The following is a 20,997-nucleotide window of genomic DNA, read 5'->3' on the forward strand; positions in this document are numbered from 1 at the left end:
GCAGCCAGAGAAAGACAGAAAGTTACCTACAAAGGAACCCCCATCTGACTAGCAACTGATTTCTCAACAGAAACTCATCAGGCCAGAAGGGAATGGAATGAAATATACAAAGTCATGCAAAGGAAGGGTCTGAATCCAAGAATACTGTACCCAGCAAGGCTATCAATCAAAATTAAAGGTGAAATCAGGAACTTCACAGACAAAAAAGGACTAAGGGAAATTATTACCACCAAACCAGCAATGTAAGAAATGCTAAAGGGTCTGCTGTAAAAAAAAGAAATAGGAAGAGAAGAAGGAACACAGGGGTAAAGAATAAAAATGGCAACAAATAAGTACCTATCAATAATAACTTTAAATGTAAATGGATTAAATGCCCCAATCAAAAGACATAGGGTAACGGATTGGATAAGAAAACAGGACCCATATATCTGCTGTCTACAAGAAACCGACCTCAGAAAAAAGAAGCACACAGACTGAAAGTGAAGGGATGGAAAAAGGTCTTCCAGGAGAATGGAAATGAAAAAAAAGCTGGGGTAGCAATACTTATATCTGACATATTAGATCTCAAACTGAAGGACATAACAAGAGATAAGGAAGGCCACTTCGTAATACTAAAGGGAACAAACCAACAAGAAGAAATAACTCTGGTAAACATATACGCACCCAACACAGGAGCACCCAAATACATAAAAAAAAAAAAAACTCCTGGCGGATATCATGAGAGATATTGACAACAATACAATCATAGAAGGAGACTTTAATACCACACTATCACCATTGCACAAATTCTCTAAAAAAAAATCAGCAAAGAAACATCAATAATAAATGACTCACTAAACCAGATGCAATTAATTGACATCTTCAGAACATTTCACCCCAAAGCCACAGAATATACATTCTTCACAAGTGCACCTGGATCATTTTCAAAGATAGACCATATGTTCCGTCACAGGCAAAGTCTCTTCAAATTCAAGAAGATAGAAATCATATCAAGCATCTTTCTCAGATCACAGTGGCATAAAACTGGAAATCAACTACAATAAAAACAATCCAAAAAAAAATCAAACACCTGGAGACTAAACAGCATGCTATTAAACAATGACTGGGTTAGCAAAGAGATCAAGGAAGTAATAAAAAACATCATGGCAACAAACGACAATGAAAACACAACAATCCAAAATCTATGGAACACAGCGAAAACAGTCTTGAGAGGGAAGTTCATAGCTCTTCAAGCCTACTGCAAAAAAACAAGAAACAATGGTAATAAATCACCTAACCTTGCAACTCAAAGAGTTAGAAATACAGCAACAAGAAAAGCCCAGTGTAAGCAGAAGGAAGGAAATAATAAAGATCAGAGTGGAGATAAACGACATTGAGACCAAAAAAAAAAATACAAAAGATCAACAAAACCAATAGCTGGTTCTTCAAAAGGATAAACAGGATTGATGAACCTCTAGCCAGGCTCACCAAGAAGCAAAGAGAGAGCACCCAAATAAACAAAATCAGAAATGAAAGACGTGAAATAACTACAGACCCCACAGAAATATAAAGGATTGTTAAAAAATACTATGAACAACTCTATTCTAACAAATTACACAATTTGGAGGAAATGGACACATTTCTAGAAAAATACAATCTTCCAAAACTCACTCAGGAAGATTCATTAATATCAATAGGCTGCTAACTATGGAAGAAATTGAAGCAGTCATCAAAAGCTTCCAGCAAACAAAAGCCCGGGGCCAGACGGCTTCACAGGGGAGTTTTACCAAACATTCAAGGAAGAACTAAAACCTATCCTCTTCAGACTATTCCAGAAAATTAAAGAGGAAGGAACACTTCCAAGCTCCTTCTATGAAGCCAGTATCACCCTAATACCAAAACCAGATAAAGATAACACAATTAAAGAGAATTACAGGCCAATTTCCCTCATGAATATAGATGCCAAAATCCTCAACAAAATTCTAGCAAATCAGATCCAACAGTACATCAGAAAGATCATACACCATGACCAGGTAGAATTTATCCCAGGGATGCAAAGATGGTACAATATTCGCAAATCAATAAACGTGATGTATCACATAAACAAATTGAGAGATAAAAATCACATAGTCATGTCAATTGATCCAGAAAAAGCATTTGACAAAATCCAACATCCTTTCTTGATAAAAACTCTCAGCAAGGTGGGAATAGAAGGATCATACCTGAACATAATAAAAACCGTATATGATAAACCCACAGCCAACATCATACTCAATGGGCAAAAACTAAAACCATTTTCCCTAAGAACAGGAACAAGACAGGGATGCCCACTCTCACCACTCCTGTTCAATATAGTGCTGGAAGTACTAGCCATTGCGATCAGACAAGAAGAAGAAATAAAAGGCATCCAAATTGGAGAAGAAGAAGTAAAACTGTCCTTATTCGCAGATGACATGATACTGTACATAGAAAACCCTAAAGACTCCATCAAAAAATTACTAGACTTAATAAATGAATTTGGCAATGTAGCAGGATACAAAATTAACGCCAAGAAATCTATGGCATTTCTATACACCAATAGTGAACTTACAGAAAGAGAGACTAAAAAAGCAATCCCATTTCCAATCGCACCAAAAAAATTAAGATACCTAGGAATAAACTTAACTAAGGAGGTAAAAGAACTATATGTGGAAAACTACACGACACTGAAAAAAGAGATAGAGGAAGACATCAACAGATGGAAGAACATACCATGTTCATGGATTGGTACAATCAACATCATCAAAATGTCCAAACTACCCAAAGCAATCTATAAATTCAATGCAGTTCCCCTTAAAATACCAACGACATATTTCACAGACCTAGAACAACCTTTCCAAAAATTTATCTGGAATAAATAAAGACCCCGAATAGCTGCAGTAATCCTGAGAAAGAAGAACAAAGTAGGTGGGATCTCAATACCAGATATCAAGCTGTATTACAAAGCCACTGTTCTTAAAATAACCTGGTACTGGCACAAGAACAGATATATAGATCAATGGAATAGAACAGAGAAACCAGAAATAGACCCAAATCACTATGCTCAATTAATATTTGACAAAGGAGGCACGAACATACAATGGAGTCAAGACAGTCTCTTCAACAGATGGTGTTGGGAAAATTGGACAGATACATGCAAAATAATGAAGCTAGATCACCAACTTACACCATACACAAAAATAAACTCAAAATGGATAAAGGATGTAAACATAAGATGGGAAACCATAAAAATACTAGAGGAATCCACAGGCAGCAAAATCTCAGACATATGCCGAAGGAACTCCTTCACTGATACTGCCCTAGGGCAATGGAAACTAAAGAGAAAATAAACAAATGGGACTACATGCAAATAAGCTTTTGCACAGCAAAGGAAACCATCAATAAAACAACAAGAAACCCCACTGCATGAGAGAACATATTTGCCAATGATATCAATGATAAGGGTTTAATCTCCAACATTTACAGAGAACTCATAAAACTTAACAAAAAGAAGATAAACAACCCAATCAAAAAATGGGCAACTGATCTAAATAGACACTTTTCGAAAGAAGACAGAAGGAAGGCCAAGAGACATATGAAAACCTGCTCAAAGTCACTAATCATCAGAGAGATGCAAATCAAAACAACAATGCGGTACCATCTTACACCTGTCAGAAGGGTTATCATCAACAAATCAACAAATGACAAGTGTTGGCAAGGATGCAGCGAAAAAGGAACTCTTTTCCAGAAAATTATTTTGCACTGCTGGTGGGAATACAGACTGGTACAGCCACTGTGGAGAACAGTATGGAGTTTCCTCAAAAAACTAAAAATGGAACCCCCATTTGACCCAGTGATCCCATTTCTAGGAATATATCCCAAGAAACTAGAAACACGAATCAGAAAGGATATATGCACCCCTATGTTCATAGCAGCACAATTGACCATAGCTAAGATTTGGAAACAGCCTGAATGCCCATCAGCAGATGAGTGGATTAAAAAACTGTGGTATATCTACACAATGGAATACTATGCTGCGGTAAAAAAGGAGTTCCTATCAATTGCAACAACGTGGATGGAGATGGAGAGTATTATGTTAAGTCAAATAAGCCAGGCAGACAAAAATAAATATCACATGGTCTCACTCATTTGTGGAATGTAATGAACGGCATAGACTGATGAGCAAGAATAGATCCAGAGACTGAGAAACGTCAATCAGCACGTCATACCTCAGGGAAGGTAGGGGAGGGTGGGGGTAAGGTGGAGAGATCAACCAAGGGACTTGTGTGCATGCATGAGCCTAATCAATGGACATAGACAACAAGGGGGTGGGGCATAAGTGGGGGTGGGGGGTTATGGGGAAATAAGGACACATATGTAAAAAATAAAAATTTAAAAAAAGTAAAAATAAAAAATAAAATAAAAATAAAATATTAAATCTAATCCATACTAGTGGCCACCATAACCTTAAGAGAAATTGTTTCATGTGACAAAGATTTTTACATGAAACTCTCTGTAGCCCGAAAATTATTTTGGAAGGAAACAAAGAGAAGTTTCCTTCAAAAGTCGTAAGGATTGTAATTGAAAGTCAATATATTTGGCCTCTTGAACTAAAGTAAGTAATTTGTGTTTTTGCCTCCCTGACAAAGTTTATATAAAGTTACAAAAAGAAATTGACAGCCATTTTGAAATTGAATTGCCATGGCCTAGAGCAAAGAATATTTTTACATGATATTATTCTACGATGCCATTATAATTTTAGATATTTTACAATAGCATATTGTACAATTATCCCAAACAAACTTACAAACTAATTGTTTGAATGTTTGGCAGCAATTAAAAAAAAAGGACATGAAAGGATTTAATCCCTTTCAGAGGAATTAAGGTGCTGGGAAGGCACTTGAGCATTCTATATTGGCCCCTCTTGCCTTTTGAGCCAAGAGGGACCCTCTTCTCACAATCCAATTGCCCACAGCTGTTGCCTGAGCTTTCTGTTCATGCTGAGCTTGAAGCCTCGTGGTGGCTGGTACCATGGATCTCTCTCTCGTCCAATCGTGTGAGCTGAGCCCTCCCTGGAGAAGAAACCTGAGTTCCCCGAGATATGTGATCAGTGCTGGGGCCCCGCCAGCAGGCCAGGGGTTCCCAAGGCAGGTGCTGGGCATGGAGGCCACAGGGGCATAGGCAACCAAGGAGACAGAACTGAACCTCACATCACCCTGCTTGGCCCAGGAGGATGACTGGTTAGCCAGAGACGGGTAAGATTCCTCAGGGAAGGAACAACCTAAGACAGACACAGTCGCAGGGATGCCATCAGGAGAGAACTTGGGGGTCAACAGAGGTGGGGCACAGACCCTCACCCCCCAACCTTGCAGGGGCCTGAACCTTCACCCTGTCTGAGGGAGGTCTCCTGCCCCCATGACTGCTTTGCTTCCCACACCCAGCTCAGATCGGGACACAGGTGACAGACAGTGACTTGGCCGACAGCAGCTGCCCTATATCTAAATCCAGCCTAGCAGCAGGAATGCTCAGGGCCTACTCAAGAATGCAAATAATCCTTCCCACTAATATTTACAGGGTAAACTAAGATTGTTGGTAGAGTGTTAAATTTGACAGTAAAATAATAATCAAGTTGTGAGATTAATTTAAATGAACTAATTGAAATAAGTGAATATTCAAGAAAATTTAATTGTACTGGACAAAAAGCTGTTCCTAAAGTAGTAACTAAAATTTCTATTGGTATTTCATCTCATGGTAAAATTCCTGAACATGCAATGAACCTAAAGCAGTCATATTTTTGTGCAAAAAATTAAAATGTAAAGTTATCAAGACTGCATTATAAGATTTACAAAAGCCTCCATTAATCAAAAAAGGGGGGCTAGTAGGGTAATATCATGTAAGGAAAAATATCCTGTAAGTTAATTACAGCTAGAAAATTTTTACTTTACAAAATTAATTTTCATTTGTAATGCTAACAGCAAGACACCCATGAAAAACACACATGGTGTCTAAATAAGACAAAGGAAAATTGTTTGGGCAAAAATAAAAAGGATCCCAAATCAATTATATAGAAAAGATTCCTTTATTAACTTTTTGTGGAGTATATGTTTGTATATTTTCAGAAAACAGCTCCAAACCATGTGGATTCCTGCAACAGAGAGGAATTGACAGGTCTGCTCCAACCACGAAGACAAGATGAGAAACAGTACAGAGATGGAAGACGCTGACAATGCCTTGCCACGCTAGCAGTCAGCAGCTGTGCATCGCAGAAGGTTGCCTAGGACCAAACCAGAGAGGATCGGACCTGCATTGCCACCATGTGCCCACCATCCAGATATCATTGCTGACATGTACACATAAGGAACTGTTTGACATTGAAATTGGGACTCAAACATTTTTTGTTATTATACGCTTATTTCTAGTTTGCAGAGGCAAGATTTTTTAAGGGAACGAAATGGGGAAAAATAGATACAGAGGCAAAGAAGCATTGAACAGACTGTCAAACTACAGGGGGAAGGCAGGGGAGGTTGTGGGGGCGGGGGGCCTGTAAGAGATCAACCAAAGGACTTCTACGCATGCATATAAGCATAACCAATGGATACAAGACACTGAGGGGGGGGGGGAGGCAAAGGCATGTACTGGGGGTAGGGGAGGCCAGGGGGAGGTCAATGGGGGAAAAACAAAGGAGACATATGTACTACTATTTGTAATACTTTAAACAATAAAAAAAAAGAAAGAGAATTACAGGCCAATATCCGTCCTGAACATAGATGCCAAAATCCTCAACAAAATTCTAGCAAATTGGATCCAGCACTACATCAGAAAGATCATACACTGTGACCAAGTAGGATTTATCCCAGGAATGCAAGGATGGTACAATATCCGCAAATCAATAAATGTGATAAATCACATAAACAAATTGAGAGATAAAAATCACATAGTCATATCAATTGATGCAGAAAAGCATTTGACAAAATCCAACACCCTTCCTTGATAAAAACTCTCAACAAGGAGGGAACAGAAGGATCATATCTCAACATAATAAAAACCATATATGATAAACCCACAGCTAACATCATACTCAATGGGCAAAAACTAAAACCATTTCCCCTAAGAACAGGAACAAGAAAGGGATGCCCACTCTCACCACTCCTGTTCGACATAGTACTGGAAGTATTATCCATTGCAATTAGACAAGAAGAGTAAATAAAAGGCATCCAAATTGGAAAAGAAGAAGTAAAGCTGTCCTTATTTGCAGATGACATGATACTGTACATAGAAAACCCTAAAGTCTCCATCAAAAAACTAATAGACTTAATAATTGAGTTCGGCAATGTAGCAGGATATAAAATTAAGCCAAGAAATCTATGGCATTTCTATACACCAATAGTGAACTTACAGAAAGAGAGACTAAAAAAGCAATCCCATTTTCCATCACACCAAAAAAATTAAGATACTTAGGAATAAACTTAACTAAGGAGGTAAAAGACCTATACGCAGAAAACTACAGGACACTGAAAAAAGGGATAGAGGAAGACGTAAATAGATGGAGGAACATACCATGTTCATGGATTGGGAGAATCAGCATCATTAAAAGGTCCATACTACCCAAAGCCATCTATAGATTCAATGCAATCCCCATTAAGATACCAATGGCATATTTCACAGACCTAGAAAGAACTCCCCAAATATTCATCTGGAATGAAAAAAGACCCCGAATAGCCACAGCAATCCTGAGAAAGAAGAACAAAGTAGGTGGGATCTCAATAACAGATATCAAGCTGTACTACAAAGCCACTGTTCTCAAAACAGCCTGGTACTGGCACAAGAAGAGACATAAAGACCAATGGAATAGAATAGAGAATCCAGATATGGACCCAAAGCACTATGTTCAATTAACATTTGACAAAGGAGGCATGAACATACAATGGAGTCAAGACAGTATCTTCAATAAAGGGTGTTGTGAAAATTGGACAGGTACATGCAAAAAAATGAAACTAGACCACCAATTTACACCATACACAAAAATTAACTCAAATTGGATATGGGACTTAAACATAAGACGGGAAACCATAAAAATACCAGAGGAATCCACAGGCAGAGAAATCTCAGACATATGCTGAAGCAATTTCTTCACCGATACCACTCCTAGGGCAATGGAAGCTAAAGAGAAAATAAACAAATGGGACTACATCAAAATAAAAAGCTTTTTCACAGCAAAAGAAGCCATCAACACAACAACAAGAAAGCCCACTGTATGGGAGAACATATTTGCAAATGTTATCACTGATAAAAGTTTAATCTCCAACATCTACAGGGAACTTATACAACTTAATAAAAGGAAGATAAATGATCCAATAAAAAAGTGGGCAACGGACCTTAATAGAATCTTCTTGAAAGAAGACAGAAGGAAGGCCAAGAGACACATGAAAACATGCTCAAAGTCACTAATTATCTGAGAGATGCAAATCAAACGACAAAGAGGTATCATCTCACACCTGTCATAATGGCAACCATCAACAAATCAACAAAGGACAAGTGCTGGTGAGGATGCGGAGAAAAAGGAACCCTCCTGCACTGCTGGTTGGGAATGCAGATGGGTGCAGCCACTGTGGAGAACAGTATGGAGTTTCCTCAAAAAAGTAAAAATGGCACTCCCATTTGACCCAGTAATCCCACTTCTAGGATTATATCCTAAGAAACTAGAAACACCAATCAGAAAGGATATATGCACCCCTATGTTCATAGCAGCACAATTGACCATAGCTAAGATTTGGAAACAGCCTGAATGCCCATCAGCAGATGAGTGGATTAGAAAACTGTGTTACATCTACACAATGGAATACTACACTGCTATAAAAAAGCAGGCATTCTTACCATTTGCAGCAGCATGGATGGACCTGGAGAGCATTATGTTAAGTGAAATAAGCTGGGCAATGAAAGAAAAATACCAGAAGATCTCACTCATTTATGGAAAATAAAGAACATTATAACCTGATGAATAAAAAGATAGATTCAGAGGCAGTGAAGCGCTGAACAAACTGTCAAATTACAGCGGGAAGAATGGGGAGTGTTGGGGAAGGAGGGAAATAGATCAAACAAAGGACTTGTATGCATGCATATAAGCACACCAATGGACACAAGACACTGGTGGGGGTGGGATGAGGGCCTGCGACAGGGGTTAGGGGAGGCTGGGGAAGGTCAATGGGGAAAAAAAGAAGATATATGTACTAATATATGTAATATTTTAAACAATAAAAAAACTGCTAAAGTGTGGAGGTCTGTTTTGGCCACAATAAAGAACTAATACAAAGATGTTCAATAATTGATAGCAATTGCTATTTTTTAATTTAGGGTGATCCCAAAAATCTTATAAATTTGTCATTTATATTGTCTTTTATAAGATTTTGGATGCCACACTAATCTTATCCTCTTAAATATCAACACATGATGGGCATCCTCTGTTTCAAAAGAAGCTTGAGGTTTCAAACATGCCAAGGAAATGGGACCCAGAGTTTGTGGTGTCTGTTTCTGTGTCTTTGCAATCAGGCTGCCCAGATTAGATATGCCCATCCATAAGTCTTTAGAGAATCTACTGCTTAGTGATTTTATTGAAATTTATTGGAAGTTATAAAATTCAATAATCATAGGTACATATTTTACAGGTGAGAAAAACTGAGCAGGTAGAGAGCACTATGAGCTGGGAGAAAGTAGGATCTGCTCTTTTTTTCATCTATAAAAAAAGTGATAGGCATAATATTTACCTATGTTATTAAATTATAACATGAACAAGTTATTTTTAATTCCTTTGAGTTCATATGTAAAATAAAGATGATAATGTACCCATTTCATGGAGTTGTTGTGAGGATTTAAATGAGATACTACATGTAAAATGTTTGGTACATAACTGAGCACTCTCTAGGTGTTAACTGTTGTTGAGCTGACCTTTGTAAGATGCTGGTAAGGTAAAGTATTTCTTATATAACACCACTAGTTTCTGGAGGAAAAATCATTGTAGCTTAGGTGGGGAATTATCTATAACATTTTTGCCCCTTTTGTTGGCTAAGATTAAGAAATATTTATTGAGTTTCTCTGTTTTGTCCCCATAGGGGGGCACGCAGGAAGCAACCATCCATGGTTCTCTCTCATCTGTTTCTCTCTTTCCCTCTCTCTCCCTTCCTCAAATCAATAAAAACATCTTTTAAAAGAAATATTTATTTATTGACTTTCTCTGCTATGCCTTTACCTAAATCATTGTTTTAACCCAGATATTATCTCCCATTCATCCTGTGAAGTAGGAGTTATTATTCACCCATCTTTACAGATTGCTATCAGGCCAGAAATCCTATAATATTTATTTCTGCCCCTAGAATGCTGTTTCATCTTTGACTTTTTCATAGTTGGTCCATTGAAGGACGTGTGTGTGTGTGTGTGTGTGTGTGTGTGTGTGTGTGTCTGTATGGATGGATGGGTCTGTATGTACATGTGTTTCACTACTGCATATATGTATAAACATGCAGAAAGAACCTCACTACTAACTTTCTAACTTGATAATTTTGATACATGCTATATAGAATAGGGTCAATCTGACTTCAGTCTTATTCTGTGAAGTGATTAGGGACACCTCTAATTTTTTCAGAATAATATTTGTTTTTTGGACCTCCACTTTGTTCAAATACTTTTGTTTGTCTTTCTTAGTATTATATCTGTGGAAAGCCCAATGTGATTCACACCAAGATGCTAGGTACCTCAAATTACAGCGGGAAGAATGGGGAGTGTTGGGGAAGGAGGGAAATAGATCAAACAAAGGACTTGTATGCATGCATATAAGCACACCAATGGACACAAGACACTGGTGGGGGTGGGATGAGGGCTTGCGACAGGGGGTAGACATCACATCAAGTGATGAGTTTTCTGGCAAACTAAAATTATTGGCCAAATCATATTACTTATAATAATATCTTTCATGTTTTGATTGTTCACAGTAGGTAAGTGTCTTATAGTGTCTCAGTTAATCTTAACAACTCAATTTCAATGTTAATCCCTTTATACTGATCAGGTATCTGAGGCTCAAAGTACCTTGCACAAATTTACACAGCTAGTTCTTTGTGGACACAGCTAAGATTTGAACTCAGGTTTGTGTGAGTCCCCAAACCCAGGTCCTTCTGGTAAACAGAACAATCTTGTGGTCTGACTCCCTTTGAATAATCTCTCCTGCCTACACTTAATGCTTTTATGCTGGATAATGAGAGAAGTGGACCTGGGGAAAGTTTATATTTTTTAGTGATAAGCTACATGAATTGTCCCTAAATGCCCAGCACACATTGTCTCTTCTCAAATGACTTTCAGATGATTTTTGGATAAACTATAGTTCAGCAACTCTCAAACTTGAGTATGCAAACAAATCATTGAGGGTCTTCTTAAAAATCAGATTCCAATTCAGTAAGTCTAATGAAAGGTCTAAAATTCTGCATTTATAAATAGCTTCCAGTGGATGGTAGTGCTACTGGTGTGGTGACCACACTTAGAATAGCAAAACCCAAGCCCACGTCATCTTAGCCTCTCTTTCTTCACTTTGTGATATCCTCACTATAATGTAAAAGTTCTTCACATCTTCCTTCTGGGCTCTAATAGACATGTTTGCATCAGCCTATTTTCTCAGATTCTAAAAGAAAGTAGGGTGGGATTAGTAGAAACCAAGCACAGACCCTAGGGAATGGAGTTACGAAATAATACCACCCCCCACTCCTAACAAACCTTCTTTTTATCATAGTCTACTATAAAACCATCTGACTTGTACTTTTTATTTCCTTTGTTTTAATTTTTCAGGAAGTGTGTGTGACTGTGTGTGTGTGTGTGTGTGTATGCATGGGTATTTATGGGTGCCAATTCCAAGACTGAGTCACTGGATTAGAACCAGAGCCATAGTCACTGGATTTCACCGGCTTCTATTACTCAAAATTAATAGGGAGCTGCAGAGACTCAGTTTTCTAGGCACCTTGTGAACCAGATCAGCAAGGAAAGTGTGATCAGTTAAATCTTCATCATGTTTAATTTTGCCTCCACCTGAATATGCTAGCTGTAGGCATATGCCACATTTTCTTAGCTAGCAAAATAGAAGTGTGTGTGTGTGTGTGTGTGTGTGTGTGTGTGCATGCATGTGTGTGTGTGTGTGTGTGTATGTTAGGGGCAAGTGGTAAGAAAACAAGTCACAAATATATGACAGTGAACATGTAAATATAAAAATGTAAATATGAGTATGAGATGGAAGTAGAGGGTTGTGATCTTAGTAAACCTGGCTTTGGTTTCCTTTTGATTTCTTGGAGAGATTTCCAGAGAGCTTTAGGAAATTTATTCAGTACTAGCAGGCAGTCTTGGATTCTGATTTTGGTTCTGTCACTAACTAGCTGTGTGATTTAATCATTTCTACTCTCTGGGTCACAATTTCTCTATAGATGAAGTGAAGATATTGGACTCTGCCATGATCACTGCATGTTTTCCACCATCTGCTCTTTCTTTGTTTTTGCTAAGGCAAAAAGCTGGGGCAATTGCATTTAAGTGCCAACTCTGTAATGGGTGATAGAGAACCAAACATAGGAAGCTTGCAAAGTGCCCTTGACCCAGTGAACTGTAAGTTTTGCTTTGCTCCAGCAGATATTATTATTATTACTAGAGGCCCAGTGCACAAAATTCATGCACGGGGGAGGGGGGTGTCCCTCAGCCCAGCCTGGACCCTCTCCAATCTGGGACCCCTAGAGGGATGTCCCACTGCCCGTTTGGGCAGTCGGACATCCCTCTCACAATCCAAGACTGCTGGCTCCCAACTGCTCGCCTGCCTGCCTTCCTGACTGCCCCTAACTGCTTATGCCTGCCAGCCTGATTGATGCCTAACTGCTCACCTGCCAGCCTATTTGCCCCTAACTGCCCTCCCCTGCAGGCCTGGTCACCCCTAACTGCCCTCCCCTGCAGGCCTGGGTCCCTCCCAACTGCTTCTCCCTGCAGGCCTGGTCGCCCCCAACTTCCCTCCTCTGTCGGCTTGGTCACCCCTAACTGCCCTCCCTTGCAGGCCTGGTCCCTCCCAACTGCCCTCCCTTGCTGGCCATCTTGTGGTGGCACATCTTGTGTCCACATGGGGGCAGGATCTTTGACCACATTGGGGCAGCCACCTTGTGTGTTGGAGTGATGGTCAGTTTGCATATTACTCTTTTATTAGATAGGATAGAGGCCTGGTGCATGGGTGGGGGCCAGCTGGTTTGCCCTGAAGGGTGTCCCGGATCAGGGTGGGGGTTCCCTTGGGCATGGGGCAGCCTGGGCCAGGGGCCTGTGGTGGTTTGCAGGCCGGCCACGCCCCCTGGGGACCCAAGCGGAGGCCCTGGTATCTGGGGTTTATTTATCTTCTACAATTGAAACTTCGTAGCCTGGAGCAGAGCCAAGCCTGCTGCTTGCTCTGTGGCGGCAGCCATTTTTTTGGGGATTTATGTATCTTCTATAATTGAAACTTTGTAGCCTTAAGCGAGGCCTGGGCTGGCCAGGGTGTGCGGAAAGCTTGGCTTCCTCCATCGCCGGGGGCAACCCTAGCCTCCTGCTCTTTCCAGCTCCGTGGCTGCTGCCATTTCTGTTTGGGTTTATGTATCTTCTATCATTGAAACTTTGTAGCCTTGAGTGGAGGCCTAGGCCGGCAAGGGCAGGCGGAAAGCTTGGCTTCCTCCATTGCCGGGGAAACCCAAGCCTCCCTCCTGCTCTCTGTGGCCATAGCCATCTTGGTTGGGTTTATTTGCATATTCGCTCCTGATTGGCTGGTGGGCATGGCTTGTGGGCATGGCTTGTGGGTATAGGGGAGTGATGGTTAATTTGCATATTACCCTTTTTTTAGATAGGATTATTATTATTATTATTAATTTTGAAATCATCTGTTCTTACTCAGTGGAACATGATGTACACATTTGTTTATAAGACCACAGTTGAGTCATTTAGAATTCAACCTTTGCTATTGGGATGGGTTGATTAGTTTCACTGGACAAAGGGCTTAAAAGACTCATCAACAGAAGGAAAGGCACATGAGTTTTAGAAAGGATGACACTATGGAAACCTCAGCTACTAAGCTCTGGGCTTGGTGGCTAGTCTTAATTTATCCCCAATCTGGGGTTGATTAGTTGCAATTGTGCCTAGAATGAAGTATCATTTCTGTCTGCAGGCTGAAAACTTTGTCATACCCCTCCCTGATAACATGGAAAATGACAAGGCCAGATTAGGTTGATGGCACCTTGGGGAGAAATGTCCTGCCCCTCATATTGCCCAGCTAACAAAAGACTTCAGAATAGCTTAGTGTACTTAGCTGAAAATGAGAATCTTTGGCAGAAGTAAAGCAGGTAGAAATGGTTTGGTCCCTCTCCTTCAGTGGTGGAGCCATGGCAAAAGACAACTTTGAGTATTTGGAAGCAGGCTGAAGGAAAGTAGCATGACACATTTGAAGTATCCATTCGATAATTAAGCACCTACATGGCTAGTAGATAAGAATTTAATATGCTAAGTAGTAAAATAAGATAGCAAAGTAAAAATGTACTCCAACATGTCAAATTCTCTGGTTCTAAGGAATTCTATCACTATTTACTCAGTGTTTATATGACAAATTGTAGGCAATTTTAGGGTGCTTCAATCTGAATCAATTTTCTGAACTAATTCTATCTCTAGCCTAAGCAAAGGAAAGCAAATATCAGGTTGGTTTTCTTCCCATGTATTTCAAAACATCTTTGGATTCTGTCCTATTCCTCTTCTAATTTTCTGGCCAAGCCTTCTCTAAGTGTTGTGGTTCTGTGTGTCATTCTGATTTTGGTTGTTAATTTGAGGAAGAATGGAATGATAAGACTATCACTCTTATAGCTGGTAGAGATGGCAGATATAGTCTAGGTCTCTATGTTGGAACATACACTGAAGTCAAGTGAACTTGTGTCAATACAACTGTCAATATCATTGGTTCTGGATCCCTGCCCTGCCTACCTCTTTGTCCCTGAGGAACCATGGATCAGGACCCACTGTGGCAGCCAGATACATCACCAAGAACAGAACAAAGGCCTACACCTTAGGCTTCGTCCCTGTTGACACTTTCAGTTCTTCCCATTTATGAAGCTGCCAGTTCTTTCCTACCTGTCTGCAGCCTGGTCTTTGCTATCTGTGGGAAAGTGTAATTTTAATGTATCTAAGAAGATATTTGCTTATGAGTTCCTTAAAAAAAGTAACAGAATGTAACAGAATGGGCACCTTTTCAGATCCTGCTTGAGTAATCCTCGTTCCGTTCTGTCCCTCAGCAGTGAGCACTAGAACAAATTGCCTGATGCCACATAAACAGTTCCACTTAATGCAAAAATTGGTTTCTCTCATTTGCTGAATTGGAGGAGGTAATTCTTTGTATTCCAGTAAGATAATAATAAGCAGAAAGTTTAACAGAAGAGCCTGGGTACTTTGGAAGGACAAATTCAACTGCTCTCCTCTCTGCTACAGGAACACAGAACCCAGATTTGTAGTATGGGGTTGATCCAGGTCCTTGAAAAAATACACACACACAAATGCACACACACATATATTATATGAAAGCATCACACACACACACACACACACACACACACACACACACCACATATATGGTGAAACTTCATGCAACCAGCATCTCCCAGGGACCAAACATAGATTTCAAGTGGCATTCAGTTTTTCCTTCAACCTTGCAAACAGTTGACAGAGGCTCCTCTTGACCCTGTTTATTTCCTTTATCCCAGGCTAAACATTTGTTTTGAAACCAACTTGATACTACGTGAATGTATTTCCATGCCTTTTGATTTGAAATAAGCAGATGTTAAAGACTGAGTGAAAGGTACCATTTGACATCATTTATATCTCAGCTTATTAAGAGTCTATGGAAAAAGAGACATGATACAGATAATCTATAGAATACCAAAAAATGCTTGAGACTGACAATAGACAGTTATGAATGCTGACATATAAACTTGCCATATTTGCTAAATGCCATGGAGATAAATATATGGCAATAGGCAAACAGGTCTGCGTGCTATGTCAATAGAGTAATTATTTCTCATTTGAAGCCAGAGCTGACACGAACAATATTTAAAAAGAGCAATTTTTATTAGACTGTGTCTCTCCTACTTGTATAATAAACTCAGGTAAAGTTCAATGATACTGTCTTTTAGGCTGGTTTCCGGACTCCAGACATTTCATGAGGGAGTGATAACATTGCTAGCACTTCAGCCATTACCACACACCTGACTATGGCCAGAGAGGCCAGGTTGGAAATGTGGAATAAGTCCTTCCAGTCTCATTCTTAGAAACCAGGGAGAAAGATCAGGATCTGTGAATACAGCCCAGTACGTGTGTGTGTGTGTGTGTGTGTGTGTGTAATGAACATAACTGCCCAAGTTAGTGTGTGTGTTTGCAGGGAGGAGGGTGTCCACTTTGGATCAGAGATTTGACTGATGCCCCCAATCTGCATTTCCTGTTTCATTTAAGGAAGCCAGGCAGATTAATCTGGCCATTTCTTAAGGTTGAAGAATATAAAACAAAAATAAGTTCCTTCTTCTTGTTCCTGAACCCTTATGAGCTCACCCTCTGCATCTTGAAGTGGCTTTTGGCAAAAGGGCCAGCATTCTTATTCCCATGCCCACTTCCCAGCTGATTTTGAAGAGGCCAGAGAGCAGGTTCCCAGGGAGCTTAATACCTACCCAGGAATGGAGCAGATCACTGTCCAAAGGTAGGGCAAAGCTCTGGTTTAGGAGAACATCCCAAGCCACCTTATCTTAATGCCCCTAGAGTTTCCTCCCACTACATCTCTCTCCCTGTGTCCAAAGACAATCTGTTGCTGCCTTTGCACTGCTCCCTATCACCTCAGCCCACAGCCAGTGCTTCCCAGCCCTCAGCATCCCCATCCCCACACTTTCACTCAACCAGCACCTTTCCACCCTTTGGAAACGCTCTTGCAGCAAAGCCGAGGGCACGGAGCCACCTGTCCACTTACCCCAGGTCAAGTGATTTATTCAGATCTGCGTCTTCTGGTGTCCCAGAGCCAGGGATCGCGGTGCAGCCACCTTACAGGACTCTTCTCCCGCAGTACGCTAAGAGCCGCCTGGGACAGCTCGGGGCCTCCAGGCTGCTGGGCGGGTGGGCTGATGAGCACAGCAAAAGGGGCGGGGTTCTGTGAGGGACGAAAATACTGGCTCCTATCTCGGTTTCTCTCTTTGATCTTCAAACATCTCCAAAGTTTCCTTTCGTTGGCTGGCCCTCCTATACCTTTCGCCTTCGTCAGCGCCCTGAAACTCTTTGCTCTACCTCTCACTAGCTTCTCCTGGTTCTCAGAGCTAACCTGGGCCCCTTCAAATGCCCGCACTCCCTTCACGCAGTCAGCCACACCATAACAAGAAGAGAAGCTGACACGGGGGAATTGACAGGGGTAACTAACACAGAAAGTGAGAGGAGAGAGAGAGAGAGAGAGAGAGAGAGAGAGAGAGAGAGAGAGAGAGAGAGAGAGAACCGCATTCACACTCTTACATATACAAATGCACACTCAAGCTCCAGCTATTAGGTAGAAGCTGGCGGGAGCCCCAGCCACCCCTCAAAATCTTTCCAGACTAGGTTTCTGTCCCCTTTTGCTGCAGCTTCTGGAAAATACTATATACAGCGAAAGGGAGAGAAAAGCAAAGAGGGGTGGGGGAAAATCTAGGAGGCGCGCTCCTTTTCTCTTCCCCACCCCTAGCTCCAAAAATGTCTAACCCTGAGCTCTTCCTTTTCCTTTCTATCTGCTCCTTGCTTCCTCTGCTCCTGTTCTTTCTCCCTCCCTTTGGGTGGCTGCTAGCTGGAGAACCCGTCGCGCGCGCGCACGCGCGCGCTTGTGTGTGTGTGTGTGTACATGTGTGAGAGAGAGGAGGGCGGAGGTGGGGGAGAGACTGTGAGGTGGGTGAAAGCACCTCTCACCTCCCCCCAGCCCAGGCTATTGCCTCACACACACACCCCGCTCTCAGCAGGGGAGGGCGGGGCGGGGCGGGGCGGGGGAGTCAGGGATCCGGAAAGGAAAGAGGGAGGAAGGGGCAGCCTGCAGGGGCAGCAGCTCCTGCCTTCTCTGCAGCTTGGTGGCCAGGGGTGGAAGGAAGCCTCAGCAGCAACCCCAAGTCCGTCCCTGCTGCCCTGTCCCACCGTCTCATCTCTCCCCCATCGGTAGGGAATTTTCTGTTTCATTCGTTTTTGTTTTTTTTCTTCGGGTCTCCTCCTCCCCCGGTGGTGGTAGAGACTGGGGGGCTGAGCGCCGGTTGAAGGGACCGCAGCGCCTCCGGGCGCCTGGCTTGCAGTCTCTTTTTGCCCTTTGCTCTGAGTGTCCCCTGCTTTGGACAGTGACACCCCCACCTGCCCCTCTCAGCCGGGGCTCAGGACAGGTGGCGGCGAGACTGTGCGCAGGCAGTCACGGGTCACCCCCTGGGCGGGGAAGAGGAGTTGAGCCAGCGGGAGCTCGGGCGATTGACAGGAGGACCACGGGACAGCGGGACCCTGAGTCCCTAGGGACAGGCCTGGGATCCTCCGGGGCGGGCTTTGATCCCTGATGGGTCTAAGGGTAACCCAGTGCAGGCAGCATAGGAGCACAGCCTAATTCTTCCATCCCTGGCCCTCTCACCCATGGGGTTGGTCTCCTAGGATCCAACCGAGATTGAATGGGGGTGGGGATGGATAGTGGGATAGTAGGATGAGGGAGTAACTTGCTTAGTGGTGTCAGTGACAGTGGTCTCTCTCTCTGTCTCTCTCTCTCTCTCTCTCTTGTGTGTGTGTGTGTGCATGGTGGGGGGAGCTGTCACCAGACCTTTGGGTGACTCTTTGATCTTTGTACCTTCATGTCATGTGAGACATCTCCCCACCCCCATCTCTCACCCTATACTCTGTCACTCATAATGGCCACCCTCTTGAAATCTCTTGGAGCTGACCGAATGACCCCACCCCCACAACAAGCCTGAGATTTCTACCTGAAACCTGCTGGTGCTTAGGTCAGCTAGCTGGCAGCATCTCCTGGCCTAGTCACACAACCTAAAAGCTCGGCTTTGTCTTTTATCTCCCTTATTACATCTCTCTGGAAAGGGGGGAGGGAGGATCTGTGTCTGGACTCTAAGCTGGTACCTGGAACCTTTTCCCTACCCATTCTCAGAACAACCCTGAGCTAAGAGAAAGCCCACTAGAACTGTATTTCCCACTGTTGCCCAGGAGCACACACTGGGAGCCTAAGTAGAGTTCTGGGAAGAGCCAGAACCCTCTGTCCTGCCTACGTGGCCCAGGGTTCCCATTTCCTTCCTGGTGAAGGGTGAAGCTGGCATAGTTATATTTAGTGGCTACCCTAGCAACTCTCCTAGGCCAGTGGTCGGCAAACTGCAGCTCGCGAGCCACATGCGGCTCTTTGGCCCCTTGAATGTGGCTCTTCCACAAAATACCACGGCCTGGGCAAGTCTTTTTTTTTTTTCGGCATTTTTTTTTATTAAGGTATTATATGTGTACATATCTTACCATTGCCCCCCCCCCACTCCCATACAAGTCTCACCCCCCAATGTTTTGCATCCGTTGGTTACTCTTATATACATGCATATAAGTCCTTCAGTTGATGTCTTATTCCCCCACCTCTCCCTAACCTTACTGCTGTAATTTGACAGTCAGTTTGATGCTTTCCTGCCTCTGTATCTATCTTTTTGTTCATCAGTTTATAATGTTTTTCATTATCCCCAAATGAGTGAGATCATGTGGTATTTTTCTTTCATTGACTGGCTTATTTCACTTAGCATAATGTTCTCTAATTCCATCCAGGTGCCTACAAATGGTAGTAAGTCCTTCTTTTTTATGGCAGCATAGTATTCCATTGTGTAGATGTACCATAGTTTTCTGATCCAGTCATCTGCTGACGGGCACTTAGGCTGTTTCCAAATCTTAGCTATGGTAAATTGTGCTGCTATGAACATAGGGGTGCATATATCCTTTCTGATTGGTGTTTCTAGTTTCTTAGGATATATTCCCAGGAGTGGGATTACTGGGTCAAATGGGAGTTCCATTTTCAGTTTTTTGAGGAAACTCCATACTGTTCTCCACAGTGGCTGCACCAGTCTGCATTCCCACCAGCAGTGCACGAGGGTTCCTTTTTCTCCGCATCCTCGCCAACACTTGTTGTTTGTTGATTTGTTGATGATAGCCATTCTGACAGGTGTGAGATGGTATTGCATTGTCGTTTTGATTTGCATCTCTTGGATAATTAGTGACTTTGAGCATGTTTTCATGTGTCTCTTGGCCCTCCTTCTGTCTTCTTTCGAAAAGATTCTATTTAGGTCTGTTGCCCATTTTTTTATTGGATCATTTATCTTCCTTTTATTAAGTTGTATAAGCTGCCTGTAGATGTTGGAGATTAAACCTTTATCAGTGATAACATTTGCAAATATGTTCTCCCATACAGTGGGCTTTCTTGTTGTTTTGTTGATGGTTTCTTTTGCTGTGAAAAAGCTTTTTATTTTGATGTAGTCCCATTTGTTTATTTTCTCTTTGGCTTCCATTGCCCTAGGGGCAGTATCAGTGAAAAAGTTCTTTTGGCATATGTCTGAGATTTTGCTGCCTGTGGATTCCTCCAGTATTTTTATGGTTTCCCGTCTTATATTTAAGTCCTGTACCCATTTTTAGTTTATTTTTGTGTATGGTGTAAGTTGGTGGTCTAGTTTCATTTTTTTGCATATATCTGTCCAATTTTCCCAACACCATTTATTGAAGAGACTGTCTTGACTCCATTGTATGCTCATGCCTCCTTTGTCAAATATTAAATGCGCATATTGGTTTGGGTCGATATCTGGATTCTCTATTCTGTTCCATTGATCTATATGTCTGTTCTTGTGCCAGTACCAGGCTGTTTTGAGGACAGTGGCTTTGTAATACAGCTTGAAATCTGGTATTGAGATCCCTCCTACTTTATTCTTCTTTCTCAGGATTGCTGTGGCT

General features: G+C 41.8%; 1 protein-coding gene across 2 annotated transcripts in view; it reads right to left on the reverse strand.

Annotated features, from left to right (window-relative positions):
• The window catches only part of TRPC5 (transient receptor potential cation channel subfamily C member 5), a 397,050-nt gene extending 379,160 nt beyond the window's left edge, over nt 1–17,890 (reverse strand). The window contains exon 1 of one of the 2 annotated variants that reach the window (XM_080653342.1): nt 17,015–17,890. The gene's annotated coding sequence lies outside the window, so the exon portion shown is untranslated. The remainder of the gene's footprint in view (nt 1–17,014) is intronic. The other variant, XM_080653344.1, reaches the window with a different exon arrangement.
• Nucleotides 17,891–20,997: the final 3,107 nt, after the last annotated feature.

The sequence above is a fragment of the Plecotus auritus genome (assembly GCF_963455305.1).
Source record: "Plecotus auritus genome assembly, chromosome: X".
Taxonomy (NCBI): domain Eukaryota; kingdom Metazoa; phylum Chordata; class Mammalia; order Chiroptera; family Vespertilionidae; genus Plecotus; species Plecotus auritus.